This window comes from Ambystoma mexicanum, chromosome 3q (genome assembly GCF_040938575.1).
Source record: "Ambystoma mexicanum isolate Mex_15411 chromosome 3q, UKY_AmexF1_1, whole genome shotgun sequence".
NCBI classification, from domain to species: Eukaryota; Metazoa; Chordata; class Amphibia; order Caudata; family Ambystomatidae; genus Ambystoma; species Ambystoma mexicanum.
This window is the reverse complement of record NC_090926.1, coordinates 889,969,415-889,985,187: the sequence shown is the minus strand read 5'-3', so window position 1 is coordinate 889,985,187 and position 15,773 is coordinate 889,969,415. Positions and strand designations below refer to the sequence as shown.

At 46.5% G+C, this 15,773-nt stretch overlaps 1 long non-coding RNA gene across 1 annotated transcript in view; it reads right to left on the bottom strand.

Moving 5' to 3' along the window:
- LOC138581932 (uncharacterized) overlaps window positions 1–15,334 on the bottom strand; it is a 159,120-nt gene extending 143,786 nt beyond the window's left edge. The window contains exon 1 of the long non-coding RNA XR_011304884.1: window positions 15,252–15,334. This is a non-coding gene — a long non-coding RNA (uncharacterized lncRNA). The remainder of the gene's footprint in view (window positions 1–15,251) is intronic.
- Between the last annotated feature and the right edge of the window lie 439 nt (window positions 15,335–15,773).

The following is a 15,773-nucleotide window of genomic DNA, read 5'->3' as shown; positions in this document are numbered from 1 at the left end:
CCTCAGATGAATTCCCCAGTGGGATAGATTCTGAGGTAGTTTTAGTTTCCCTGGGTTCCCGGGAGCCTAAAGTCTCAGAGGCTTATGCTAGGATTCCAGAAAATACTCCTGCTCTTAGGGATAGTGTGTGCAGTCGAACTGTAGTGGATTCTACCTTGCTAGACCAAAAGGAAGTTGCCAGAGCTCCTCTGATGCCCACTATGTTGGCTCATGGCCCACCTCTCCAGTTCTACCTGTAAATCATACTTTAAATGGTACAGTAGTCAGGATTCCAGTGAGCATTCAAAGAGATGTCCGAGGAAGGGTCTTGCTGGGAAATGATCTCAGAGCCTTAGGGCTTTTGGGAGATACAGCAGAAAGACCCTGCACAAGGTCTCAAACAGGGGCAGCACTGGCCAAGATCACTGCCATGCCCAAGCCAAAGGGGAAACCCAAGGCTAAAGGAGTCAAAAAAGACAAAATACAGAAAGAGAATAGTCCCCCTAACTCACCTACCACTGAGGTGGAGGTAGTTGGTCAAACACCATGACCTGACGAGGTAGAGCTGTTACCTGAAGTATTTGATCCAAATGACCATCCTGAACTAAAAGACTTGTTAGTAGAAGGTGGTCCTGACAGGGATGAATTCAGAAAGGGCCAACGTGAGTGCCCATCTCTGGTAGGCCTAAGGAGACAGGCCTGCTTGCAGCTGGAGGGTGAACCTCCTGGGAAGCATAGGATGTATTGGGAAGGTAGGCTCCTCCACAGTGAGCCTACAGAGTCTACAGAAGGAGACCATAGGAGGTTGGTGGTTCCCCTCGCTGTAAGGCCCTTCCTCCTGAAGTGCCCCTTGCTGGTCACCTTGGTATCAAGAGAACCAGGCAAAGGTTATCCATGCATTTCTACTGGCCCAAGATGGGGGTGCAAGTAGAAAGCACGGCAGGAGTTGTGCCACCAGCCAATTATCTGGTTAGAGTGGCTCAACAATCCAAGCTCCACTGGTACCACTCCCAGTTGTGGGGGTACGATTTGAGAGGGTAGAGATCGACATTGTTGGTCCCCTTGAGCCCCAAACACCCTCAGGCAATAGGTTTATCATGGTGCTGGTCGACCATGCCACCAGATATCCTGAGTCCATCCCATTGAAGACTGTGACTGCCAAGTCAGTTGCAAAAGCTTTACATGGCATACTAGGGTTGGCTTCCCTAAAGAAGTCGTCTCTGATAGGGGCAGCAACTTTATGTCAAAGTATATGCAGGCCATGTGGAAGGAATGTGGTGTCACCTACAAGTTTTCATCCATATATCACTCACAAACCAATGGTCTAGTTGAAAAGTTTAACAGGACCTTTAAAAGCATGATTGGAGCTCTGGAAGAACCCCAAAGATGAAAATGGGATCTTATGTTACCATGCTTATTGTTTGCCTACCACAGGAGGGTGTTGGCTTCAGCCCATTCAAGCTTCTGTTTGGTCTCCCTGTGAGGGGACCCTTCGCCATAGTCAAGGAGGGATGGGAGATGCCCACTCCCCCCATTACTACCAATATAGTAGACTATGTGCTAGGGCTCAGAAAAAAGATGGTACTTCTGATGGGTCTGGCTATTGAGAAAGTGAAGGTAGGGCAAGCACTGGTATGACCAGAAGGCTTCCCTCATCAATTTTACTCATGGTCAGCAAGTCCTAATAATGAATCCTATAAGGCCTCAAGCCTTACAGGACAAATGGTCAGGCCCTTACACAGTGGTGGAGTCACTGGGTGAGGTCTACTATTTAGTGGATCTTGGCAGGGCTGGTCAGGCTCCAAAAGTGTTCCATGTAAATAGGCTGAAGGCTTTCATCCTAAGAGTTGAAATCGCTGCACTGCTGCTGGCTTCAGATGTTGAGGAAGAGGAGTCCGAACCTCTCCCTGACCTGTTCCCAGCAGTGCTTCAGACAGCTCCATTGAGGGTGTCCAAGTGGCCCCTCACCTGACTGCTGATCAACAAGCAGAGGTGAAAAGTTTGCTGGGGCAATTTTCCCCCTTGTTCTCACAGTCTCCTGGTTTGACACCTTGGTGCAAACATGACATTAACACAGGAGACAGTGTACCTACCAAAAGTAGTGGATACAGGATGTCACACAAAGTAAGGTCTTACATTAAGACATAGGTCAACAAAATGTTGGATCCTGGGGTGATTGAACCCTCTAGTAGTCCTTGGTCCAGCCCAGTGGTATTGGTTCCAAAGCAGGTACTTCTGAGTTGAGGTTCTACGTGGATTACAGGGCTCTGAATGCTATCACCAAGACAGATGCACACCCCTTGCCTAGAACAGATGAGCTGGTGGATACTTTGGGTGCCTCCAAATACCTCACTGCAGGCTATTTGGCAAATGAAATAGCTCTTGCAGAACATGCCAAGGAGAAGACAGCTTTCTCAACACCAGAGGGTCTTTACCAGTTCAGGGTAATGCCTTTTGGGTTGAAGAATGCCCCTGCCACTTTCCAGAGGCTTGTGAATCATGTTGTCATGGTGCAAACTCCCACACCTCAGGAGCTGATGGGCCTACCCCAGTCACTGCACCCATAAGGGCTTATAAAGCCCCAAAAGGTTGTCCTAGGACTTCCTGGACTCAGCCCTGGCGCTGTTGGCGCCAGGCTCATAATATGTGCTAAATTGCATGGGTCTCCATACACAGCCGAGTGGGGCTGAGCCTTTCTGTCTACCCTAGGTGTGGCTGAGGGACTACTCTACCTGAGATGGCAGGGTGTGGCTGAGGGACTACTTTACCTGGAACTACTTGCAAGGTTATATAAACCACACCCTACCGACAGAACAGGCTTCGCGTTATTCTGCACTCCTGCAGCGTAACGCTCACTGTGTCTGCCTAGTACTCGACTTCAATAGCTACGCCCGTCCTGAGATCACGATCCATCGGCGCCTGAGAAGAAGGAAAAGAAGAGAACAGGAATTAGTACAGCAATTGAGGTCTTACCTGAAGCATTCCATCCAAAAGGCTGCGCCTTCGGATGCTCTTCGGATCGGCGCAACTGCAGAGAAGAAAGCATCTGCATGAACAGCCAATACTCACCCGGGGTCTGCATTCTTCTGGGATTTCATTGAAGTGGTTCATCGATTTGCCGCTCCGGGGCCGCGCAGCACCTGAATTGCTGAAAAGGAAAAGAACAGGAGGTTAGTCGCTCACAGAAAAGAACAAATCTTCTCAGGAAGAGGCAAATCTTCATCTGAAAACCACCCAAGGCGCGCCTGAAAGAAAAGAGAAACAAAGGTTAAAACTTGGGCATTAAGGACATTAAGCACCTATACCAAGCATCTATTGGCATAGAGACTTACCTGCTGAGTCCAGCTATTCAAGACTCCTCTACAGGAGTGAAGTAACTTGATCCAGGGAAAGACTGAGCATACCACGCCCCTGCTAGAGATCACAGGAAGGAGAGCCCACCATTAACAACCCCAAGGTGAGGCAGAAGAGTTGAAGGGCATCAGAAGGTTAAGGGAGGTGGGAACCAGACCCGCTCCTCACGGTTGGCTAATATCTTGTTTCGACATTTTAGGCAAACGCTTCCTGGGAAGTGATAGTGAGGGAGAAGACGGGTGCAAGCATTATCACTCAGGCTGTGCAACGCCAGTGCAGACATCATTCGTGCAGCTTCGTGCTATGCCCCCGTGGAGACCAGGTGAGCGTGACACATGTGTTGAATGGGTTGGATGACCTCTGTCTAGTATATCTGGATGATATAGCAGTTTTCAGTGCCACCTGGGAAGACCATGTGAAACACCTTAGGATTGTGCTACAGGCTCTTCAGAAGGCTCACTTGACCATAAAGGCCAGTAAGTGCCAGATTGGACAAGGATCAGTGGTGTACCTTGGACATGTAGTAGTTGGATGGAGATACAGCCTCTACCCAGTAAAGTACAAGCAGTACAAGACTGGCCTACCCCAACCACTCAGACCCAAGTGAGGGCCTTTTTAGGACTCACTGGGTACTATAGAAATTTCATGGCACCACAGCTACCCCTCTGACTGCTCTCACCACTCCTAAGAAACCCAAGAAGGTAACTTGGTCTGACAGATGCCTGTGACGCTGGGATAGGAGCTGTACTGTCACAAGTAGATGAGAAAGGTAAGGAACACCCTATTGGCTTCATTAGTCGCCAGCTTAAGGACAAGGAGCTGAGATGGTCCACAGTAGAGAAAGAATGTTTCTCTGTTGTGTGGGCCTTAAGGAAGCTGAAGCCCTACCTCTATGGGACCCACTTCTCTGTGAAAACTGACAATAAGCCGTTACAGTGGCTAATGAACATGAAGGGAGAGAATCCAAAGTTGCACAGGTGGTCCATATGTCTGCAAGGCTTTGACTTCACTATTGAGCATAGGCAAGGTGTGAGGTGTCCAACATAGCAATGCTGATGGGTTGTCCAGAATGTTTAACTGACCTGAACATGAGACTCATCCAGGGGTGGATTAATTCTCCCTGTCCTTGGTATGGGAGGGGCGAGTGTTAGGAAAGATTTCCATTCATGTGTAATTTTCCCTCCAGTTGTGTACCCCCCAACTTTTATTGCTGCTGTTTAATACCATAGTGTGACTTTACCATGGGAGCCCAGCCTTCTGCTGCACTCCTCTGGGCTTTTGCTCACTTTTTATGGGGAACCTGACATGCCCTTAAGACAGTCAGTACTGGGAGACTTTGTTTCCCTTAGTCCTTTCCAATGTTGCAACTTTTCTGTAACATGTAACAAGTGTACAATGTACCTTCCAGTACTGTACACGTGGGTCTCATAGTAATTTCCAAAGGCCCTAGATACTGTCGAAGGATTTTTTAGGAGATGTGCAGCTTATCTTTTCTTGTAATTTTAACCCTTTCCTGCCAGGTAAACCGCGATTACTGCGTTTGGCACGAATAGGTGGCCTGTCTCCAAAATGGCCATGCCACGAGGTTCTTTGTCCTGTCCTTTGGCCATCTTGCCCCTTCGCCTTCCCCAGGTCGAACCGACACGGGTAAATCCTTATTTGGGCATGCATTTTCCCGCCAAACACCAAGCTTTTGTGGGCTTCTGCATGCCTTGTGTGTGTGCCTCCAGGATGTGGGCTTGGGTGTCTGTCCCCAATACAAATCTGGGTGCCAGAGAGTCTGGAGTGCGGTGAATGCCTGCGACCACCGTGGTCCGTGATTGGTCCACGTATTGTGTGCCTGTATGTGAGCAGATCTCCCATTGGGTCCTCTTCATTTTGAGCGAAGGAGATTCTGGATAAGAGAAGCCCCCAAACACCCATACCATGTCGATCTCTGGAGTTCTCACTGGACGAAGGATAGGATCCAAGTATCCTGAAGCTAAGAAGCCAAGTCGAAGAACTGCTGGTGACCCGCTGGAAGGTTTAGCACCCTGAGCCCGCTGTCGTCCCGTGGGACCCCTCTACATCTGGTCATCCTAGAAGGTCTGCGAAGATGCTTCAACCCATTGGAATAGTAGGACCAACTATTCTCGGCACCTTTATCAAACCCTGCAAGTACATTTTCTCAGAAGTGTTCCTGGGCCAACCAGTGGGCTGACCGGCTTACGCAGGACCTTTGCTCTGTCTGCGATGCCGTTTTGAGGAGGCCCTCGAAACTTGGTATATCGCTAGTTCTGTGTTCACGGCACCCTCACACTGAATTTTGTACACTTGGCATTCCCAGATCTGAAGTGAGAAGAGTTCACCCGAACCGGAGCATACGCGGTTACCGTGTTGCCCAGCCGTGGTGAGGACTTTTGCAGGTGCGCTGCATTTGTGCCCCTCTTGCCCCTGAAGCCTACTGCAGTGAAACTGGCCTGATCCATTCCATCCACCAGGAGCAGAGAAATCACCACTGTCCCGTTTGAGAACCAATGCTGTATCTTTGCCGCTGAAAGCTGCAGAGCTGCCAAATTGCAGCACTTGAACCTGCAACCGAAGTGGACTCGTCTGCCGAAGTTTGGTCTGGAGTGCGCCGGGGGTCGGTGAGTAATCGCAACCCTAGCCGGTGGCCTCTAGAGCCTCGATCCATTTTTACGTGTGAGGGGCCTCTGAGGGCCCCTCTCCTTTACACAGCTAGTGCGAACTAGTGAACTATTCCCAACTCTTGGAATCGACTTTTCCCTCAAGTGGGGACCCTCATCGAATGGTGGGAACCTATTCTTCATCGCTTCACCGACCTTCCTGAGTTGCTACAGACCCTTGAAGAGACCCTGTTTTGCCCATTTGTACTACCGCGTGCGCTTGCATTGCATGTACATTTGAGCATTAGGCTCCACTCTTCTAAGGGATTGGACTGCCTTTATTTAGGCATGTGTTGGATGCAGAAGGGACTAAAGACTATTTGCACTGCTTGTTTCCTTCCCCTTTTAGGTTGTGGACCCATTTCGTGCATTAACCCTTTAGACCCTTTAGACCCCATTGGTCTTGTATATATGTATTGTGTTGGCTTTATAAGTATCAAAGCGTTTGAAACTCAAAGGCCTTGAAATAAATGTATATTTATTTTTAATACATCTACATCTGACTGGGAGTGATTTGTAAGTGTCCTTTACTCTGTGTGCTCATTGAGGTCTTTCGGTCACCCTCAACCTAGTCTTGACCGCCGCCAAGCTACCTTGATTGGTCTGGTTTGTCCAGAAGGTTACCCTGTTCCAAGAAACTAAGCTGGCCTTCTGAACCTCTGCCCACCAGGTCAGAGTTCAGAAATCCATCTTAACACACAGAGAGAGTGTGGGTGCGGGGTAACAAGGAGGAGGCAGCCAAACAACCGCCTCAGGGGGCGAGGGAGAGAGCAGCGGCCACCGGCTCTCACAAAGGCAAGAAGGAGGCAGGAGGGTAAGAGGCCCCCCAGGAAAGGGGCCACCACAGGAGAGGAGATGAAGCCCCCCCAGGAGAGGGGACACAGGTGGACCCCCCACAAACACTGCCCCCCGTCCAGCAGTGGGGGAGAGGCTTGGGACTCTCCAGACCTCAACAAGAGCCGCAGGGAGAGACCTAACAGAAACAGGAGGGGGGCGGCGGGCCCAGGAGTACATACGCATCTCCCCCATTTGGTGGATCAGAAATACCCTGACAAAAGGACAATGGAGTCCCTCCCTTCGAATGCCCAGAAAAAGATTTATGTGATTCTGATACTAGCGGGGGCCCTAGTGATCGCCCAGAAGTGGAAGTCGAAAGATCCTCCCACAGAACACGAATGGGTGAGCAAAATCTGGCAATTTGCAGCAATGGAATGGGTAACCTACGGCCTTCAGGGGAAACACCAGGGTTTCCTAGCGGACTTGGACTTGGTACTGAAGTTCCTTCAAAGAGACTCCAGAGGAGCATGGTGCCCGAGGAAAATGAAACTGATGGGATTGGTGTGAAAGGGAGTGGGAGGCGGTGTTTTTAGCCCAGCGAAGGAGCGAGCAGAGTGTGGGGGCCCAAGGGGAGACGTCTGACATTTACGGGGGAAAAGACAGCTACCTCAGCAAATTCAGGGGACAAGGAATGCATATACAGAGATTGGATGGGGTTTGGGGGGAGGGGAAGGGGGAGTTGTTCAATGTTGTTGTTGTTAAAAAAATGTAATAAAAACTGAAGTGAAAAAAAAGAATATGCTATCTTTATAGTAGTTAGGAAAGAAGACCTTACCTGAAGTGTTGGAAGCCCCAAGTATAGAACAATGTATCAACTCATGACCTCCTTCACTTCAACGGGTCGTTTTACAACTAAACAAGCGCACCCTCTCTTTAGCCCTTGAAACAAGACAAAATGTTGCTGATTCTAACAAGCATTTCCATTTACTACACCGAACAGAAGAGAAGAAAGAAAATAGGGGACCACCTTGTTCAAATGTTTTCCCAAAAGAAAAGTAGATTTACCTAATCGTTCCAGGGACCTTAATAGTGGGGAGCGGGGAAAGCTAGAGAAAATATCAGACCCCAAAACCAAGGAAAAGGGGAAAGAGAAGACAGTAGACCAACAAAACCCATGATTCCAATTTGTTTTTCGTTTAAAGAACCATGACATCTAGCTGGAAATTGTCCCCAGAATAAAAGAGAGGAGCCCATGAAAATTCGGGTGTATGGTAGGAAAGAAATGGCAGGATCCAGAGCAAAGAGCAATTTGTTATGTGTAACATCATCCCAGTCCAATCACAAATCAGTTTTTGTGAATGGAATCCCGGTTCAGGCCGTAGTAGATTCTGGTAGTAAACAGACAGCAGTATGAGCAGATCTAGTACAACCTGAGAAATTAAAAGGGGCATCCTTAGTACGAATCACTTGTGTCCTTGGAGACCAAGACATCTACGCCAAAGTGGCTATACCCATTTGAGTGCAAGGAACAACTACCAATTTCCCTTCAGGCATTATCCCAGGTCTACCAAAGGAAAATATTATTGGGACTGACTTTCCTAATTTTCCATCACTGTTGCAGGAGGTCACCACATGCCATTCATAGTTGTCACCCTTGAAAACCTGGCAAGAAGAATCTTTTGTACCCACAACTTCTGTGTGGGATTGGTCCACGATTCCAATAGGCTTACAACAAGAACACCCCCCTGCCACCCGGGAAGCCATCAGCATATGCCCCATGTGCGGGGGCCTTATTAATAGAGGAAGGGAAAGAGCAGAGCTACGTGCTTCAGCATTCCAGGACAACAAACGCTGCTCGTTGTAGCTCCTGCAAAAGGAAGGCAGAGCGAAACAAAGCTGGGAAGCAAAGCCTAGAAACACGAAGGAGACGCTGCACAATACTGGTGAGTGACAAGAAGGGAACACTCATACAGGGGCGCTATGGGGACTGTAACCAAGCATGTGTGAATGCTGAGCAAGTTACGAATTGTTATAAGTACGGTGGAAGGCCAAAGCCAGTATATCTGAATACCGAACAAGCTGCAAGCTATTACTAGGGCTTTTGAAATTAATTTGAAACACGTGCCTTTGAATAACGAAGTGACTGAAACACAGAAAGAATATATGTGGATACATATATGTGGATACTGTATAGAACAAAAACAAGTAATGAACATTTATGAAGGAAATAGAAGCAAGGTGGTACTAATGGGAATTACTACGGAATGAGAGGTGTGAGAGACAAGGGGTGGCAAAGCCAGAAAGCTATCATTAAGGATCTGAAATGAAAGTGGAAACCACAAGTAGTGGCCAAGTTAAAAGATTGCTATGACGGATATGAGATGTGAAACTGAGCACTGGTTGAATATAAAAGAATCCAATGAACTGCAGGTTAAGGGAGAGAAAGCCTGCATTGGCAAAAACCAGAGGAGCACAGAAAGAATATGGAAGTATACCGGGGTATCGGTTATGTCACCTGTAATGGGCGGACCGTGCGGTCCGACAACTGCGCCTAGCCCGAGTGACCCCTACTTGAGTAAAGCCAAGGTAAGAAAATGTCAAGAGGTTTATGTTTGGCAACAGTTTTTTAAATGAATTATAAATGAAGAAACAAAGCAAGCAATGTTAATTATTGAAAAACCTGGATAACCAAAGATTTGAACACTTGAACTGATATTGGTTTTGGAAGCTGCAAGAGTTGAACTCTTGAGGAAGGGAACCCAGAGACTTTGTGAACTGTGTTGAACTCTTAGGGTAGGGAATGCTGAGGCCTTTGTGGAACTATTCTGCACTTGGGGAAGGGAAAACTGAGTTTAAGCCAAGCGCTGGTAGAAGCTCGGAAATTTATTTTTGAACAGTAGTCGTTTTGCAGCTGATATCCCTACACATTTTATACAGTTGTTAGGGCAAGTATAGGGTTTGGACACATACAGACTTTTGAATAAATGGGTTAGTACCCTCTGTTTTGTTAACGGGGGCTGATTCTTGAGGGATGGGTCAATTGGAAAACACAAGAAAAATGGGTCAAGGCTTTCCCACCCTTAAACACACAGGTAATGATACTTGCCCACAGGGGGCTGATGTGTATTTTCCTCAGCCATTTGTGATCAAGCTAACAATTTTAAACACTGTTGAAACCAGTTCTATTCTCAATTAATGATGTATCAAGGCTAAAAAAACATACGAACAAATACCAGAAGACATGACGGAAAAGTTAATTCACAACACAAGGAACTGTGACAATTCTGACTATGAACAAGTGGGGTTAGTAACTAAAATTGATTATATGTGCTGCAAGCAGTAACAGCAGATTTCATCTGTTGACACTTTTGTGTGTTTCCAGCTCAGGGATAACTCAGAAAAGTTCTAGATTCAATGTTTGTATTATCCTCCGAACTTTCTTTAGGACACTGGTGCTAAGAGCAGTGTGATGTCGTTGTGGAAACCTTGCGGATGGATGTTTCATCACATCTAAAAAAAAAAAAGCAAATAAGACTGTGTCGGAATGGTATGTACAACGGGACTCTGATCAAGAAAGAGGCCCAATGTTGGACTTTGATAACTGTGGGTCACTACCTACCTACAATTTCTTCTCTGTGTCTTGGCCTGAGTTACAAAGGAATGCCATCTGTGCAGTGGTGTATATTTCTTTATCTCTGGTGGTGGCTGCAAAGAAAGGCAGAGAAGGGGCTTAATGTACCCCGTTCTACAGGCAGCTGATCTGGTTATCTATGTGTGTGCTGCCAGCCGGCTATTATTTGAGAAATTACCTGGTGATCTGTTTTTGCCAGGAGATGCAGCAGTTGCTCTGGTCCAGCAAAACTGCTGTGACTGAAAGTTATTCTATAAAGCGAATTATTCCCCTCCCATTTCTTTACGTATTTATTACATTTGTTACATGCCCAGACCCTGAGGTATCACGGCATAGTTACAGACATCTTTAGTATTGACATTAGGCATAATTACAAGCAACATAGCAGAAAGATCACTTTACAAAAAATATTTCTTGAGACATAACTGATAATATTCATACTGTGGAAGAAGCAGCAAGCAGATTTATTAGCAAGAACATCTCAGTCCTATAAAGGGTGAAGGTTGTATTACCCCTAGAGGGATGACAAGGCCTAGTCAACTGTCTTGATTTGCCTAATATTGGTTAAATGACCATGTTTTCAAGGATTTTTTGAATCCTAAGAAGGATTCCTCCTTTTTGATATTAAGAGGGAGGCAGTTCCATTGTTTGCAGGCAAGGACTTGGAAACTACTGCCTCCTGCTCTCGAGTATTTGAACCGTGGGATCTCGAGGAGTGCATGGTTGTTGGATCTAAGAGTCCTAATGGAAGTTTTTTTCTTAATGATGTTGTTCATATTGATGGGGGCTTTGTTAGTGAGGCATTTGTGTGTGACACATAGGCCCTCATTACAACACTGGCGCTAAACCATGGCGCTATTAGCACCATGATTGGTGCCGGTGTTGTAACGAGTCCGCCATGGTGAAATGGGGAAATACCGCCCCATTCCAAGGTTGGCGGGGTGGTATTTCCCCATTTCCCCATGGCCCTTATCCATTCCCATTTTTGCCCCATAGGGCTCAATGGGAATGGGGAAGGCGGCACTTACGGTACCGCAAATTGCGGTACCGTAATTGCTTGCGAGGTCCCTTTGCGGGTCCCTACTTTAACGGCTGGTGTAGACCAGCCGTTAAGGTCGGGTCCCGCAAAGGGACCTCGTAATTAGGCGCTAAGTGTTTAACGGCGCCGCAGCCTTTTACGGGGCCGTTAAACACTTAGCGCCAGGGTCCTAATGAGGGCCATAGTGTTTTTAATATGATTCTAGCCTTGATGGGGAGCCAGTGTGTGTCTGAAATTATTGCCCTGCCCTGAAATGATTCCATTGCCTCTTCTTCCCCACCCGTGTTGTCCCCTCTGCTGTTGAGTTCCACTGCCTGAGGTTACAAATTGCGGTACCGTAATTGCTTGCGAGGTCCCTTTGCGGGTCCCTACTTTAACGGCTGGTGTAGACCAGCCGTTAAGGTCGGGTCCCGCAAAGGGACCTCGTAATTAGGCGCTAAGTGTTTAACGGCGCCGCAGCCTTTTACGGGGCCGTTAAACACTTAGCGCCAGGGTCCTAATGAGGGCCATAGTGTTTTTAATATGATTCTAGCCTTGATGGGGAGCCAGTGTGTGTCTGAAATTATTCCCCTGCCCTGAAATGATTCCATTGCCTCTTCTTCCCCACCCGTGTTGTCCCCTCTGCTGTTGAGTTCCACTGCCTGAGGTTGAGGGGCCTTCGTTGGTGGAGTCAGAGTCGACCTTTATGGAATCAAATGGAAGTACAATTCCTTTACCAACTGCCACAGAAAATGGTCAATATATAGCATAAAATGTCCTTGTGGACTTATTTATGATGGTAAATGCAAAAGAGAAATACGCCAGCGGATCTGCAAACAAAGATCATGCCTTAAAAATCAAGTGGCAGACAAACCCATGGTGGCACACTTTAAGGCGAAAAATCACAAACATTCAGACATGTTCTGGTTCATCATACAAACATTCAGAAACCCGTCCCAAGGAGGAGACCGGATCCTTATACTCAGAAAACTAGAACAAAAATGGATTTTCCGTCTAGACTCTGTGAAGAAGGGCCGAAAATGCGTCAATCGAATCGAACCTTTTTTTCAATTAGGCACACATCATGAGAACAACTAAATATTGGCATATCAATCAAGCATGCTTGTGAATGCTTGGACATTAGGCAGTGTATATAGTCAATGCAATTCAACTCCTGCATTTCATCCTTTGGTGGCCTATAGCTAAAGATTTCTATTTGTGTGCATCCTTGCTAAAACACTCCCTAAAACACCCTAGGTTTCTCCTCCTCAACATTGCCTGCAGCAATAGTAAATGTGGGGTTTTGGATGCACGTGAGATACACTCTTGCTGTGTTTTTGCAACCTGAAATTCCTTGAAGTGCCTTTTTCCTTAACAACCTCACAGCATGGTATTGGCCAATACATCCGCTACTGATATATAAGATTCCCTTTCTGGTCGTACAATATTCACTATTTTGTGCTTGCTGTATCATCATATACAGCCTTTGCCATCCGTCGTGATCTAGATGCAGTGTCATATGCTGCCTAGCAACGTAGCGTATGCCTGTGGTGTCTATAAAGTTAGTCGGACACAGTCAACTCATTTTTTGCCCAGACGCATGCGCGCACTGGAGCCACTACACGGATTCGATGCCGGAGTTTCCCACAAGAAAGCTGTCTGCGCGAATCTCTTCAAAAAACGTAGAATCTTCAGAGTGAGCATTTTTTTCCTGTCATCCTGCACAGATACTCTTAGACCCACTGCGCGATCTCACTTATTGAATTTTTTTTGCTGCATGAAGTACCGAAGGCAGGTTGCCTAGCAAGCTATATCATTGTAGAGACTCACGCCTACAAGCAGTGGCCCTCATTCCGAGTTTGGAGGTAATCATGGCGCTATTTGCGCCATGACTACCTCCAATACTGATACCGAGTCCGCCCTCGTTCAATGGGGATTTACCGGTCTATTTCGACGTTTGCGGGACCGGTAAATCCCCATTGAAAAAGACATTCCCCATTCCCATTTGAGCCCCCATAGGGCTCAATGGGAAGGGGGAAGGTGCTAATAACGGTACCGCAAATTGCAGTACCGTTATTAGCTCTAAAGTCCCTTAACGGGTCCCATCCTTAACGCCTGGTAAAACCAGGCGTTAAGGAAGGGACCCACTAAGGGAACTCGGAATAGGGCGCCAAGGGATTACCGGCACCGGTGTCCTTACCAGTGCCCGGTATCCCTTTGCGCCCAACTCGTAATGAGGCCCAGTGTCTTCAACATTTTGACTAAAATGTCCTTAACAAGTTAGCGCCACTGCATTACTTTTCTTGCGGTTGCGGACCACTGTAATTTAGTGTTTCACCCAAAATCATTATACGGTTAATAAATGTGGCATTCAACTAACCCGTATACCATGGGATAGAATGAAATTCCGGTGTTTTATTTGAAACAAAAAGTCAAGAGCCACTCGATATTCCTAAAATCTTTCATTTGCCTTATAGAATAACTGTCAGTCACAGCCCATCCAGTTTTGCTGGATCAGAGCAACTGCTGCATCACCTGGCAAAATAAGATCACCAGGTATTTTCTCAAATAATAGCTGGCTGGCAGCACGCACATAGATAACCAGATCAGCTGAGCTAAAGAAATATACACCACTGCAAAGGATGGCAGTCCTTTGTAACTCACCCCAAGACATAGAGAAGAAATATTATATAGGTAGTGACCACAGTTATCAGAGTCAAACATTGTGCCTCTTTCTTGATCAGAATACCTTTGTACATGCCATTGCGACACAGTCTTATTTGCTTTTTTTTTTTAGATGTGATGAAACATCGATCCCCAAGGTTTCCACAACAACATCACACTGCTCTTAGCATCAGTGTCCTGAAGAAAGTTCAGAGGATAATACAAACATTGAAACCAGAACTTTTCTGAGTTATCCCCGAGCTGGAAACACGCAAAAGTGTCGACAGATGAAATGTGCTGTTACTGCTTGCAGCACATATGATTACTTTTAGTTACTAACCCCACTTGTTCATAGTCAGAATTGTCACAGTTCCTTGTGTTGTGAATGAACTTTTCCGTCATGTCTTCTGGTATTTGTTTGTATGTTTTTTTAACCTTGATACATCATTAATTGAGAATAAACTTTGTTCTAACAGTGAGTAAAATTGTTAGCTTGATCACAAATGGAAAGAAGAGGAAAATACACCTTAGCCCCCTGTGGGCCAGTATCATTACCTGTGTGTTTAAGGGTGGGGTAGCCTTGCCTCATTTTTCTTGTGTTTTACTTCATGGTGCCTTCAAAAAGGAGAGTGGCCCCAGGTGTTATGCTTACGATTCCAATAAGCTTAAATAAGTATGATTGTACTCACAATGGATGGGTCTTTCAAATGCGACAGTTACTGATGCCAGCAAGAATGGACCAAAGAAGCATATTCCCAAGAACGATCAGCTGGGGAATAGCCCTTCAAGGGCACCAGATTCTGAAGACGTCCATGAAAGTACCTGGAATCACATATCCATGACACCTCAAATTCCGTACCTGAAGGAGTCAGAATCAGCGGAGGACGAGAATGAGCACCTCTCCCATAACTATCAGGGAGATTAGGTTTTAATTGAGAGACGTGGAATACAGGGTGCAGCCTGGACCACGTAGATGGAAGCTTCAAAAGAAAGGCTGCTGGTCCCATGTAAGCAAGTATCTCAAATGGGCCAAAATATTTGGTAGACAGCTCAGATGGTACATTCAACGAGGGAGGAATCGAGACGACAACCAAACTTTATCCCCCAGAGTCAAGGAAGGAATAGCACTACGATGATGGTTCACAAAGCGTTTGCTGCGTACCTGTGCTGCCGAAAGTGCCATCTGAACTTGCTTATGGCCTTGTTGGATGTCATGAACTAAGGCGTCAACATCTGGGAACCGAGTTGCAGAAACTGGAAATGACGGAAAAGGGTTGGAAGGCATAAGAGACAAAAAAAGGACTATTACCCAAAGACAAATGCGAAGCATTGTTATAATCAAAATCGGCCCGTGCTAGGGTCTCAAGCCAGTTGTCATTGACTGCGGAAAACAAAACATCTTAGATAGATTTTTAGTGTTTGATTTAATCTCTCTGTTTGTCTGTCTGTCTGCTGGTGAAATCCAGAACTTAAGACCCTTTGGATGTTGAGTACTGAACAGATCTGTTTCCAATACTGGCAGTTTCCATGTTTGGGCAAGGAGGAGGCGTGTAGGATTAAGGAAGCGTTAGCTGGGCATGTATAGAATGAAGGAACTACAATTCCCATCAGCATTGGGAGAGAAATGTAGTGCTTCCACACATGTGCTCTTTCCCAGTTGAATGCAATTACTGGGTCTATTTAC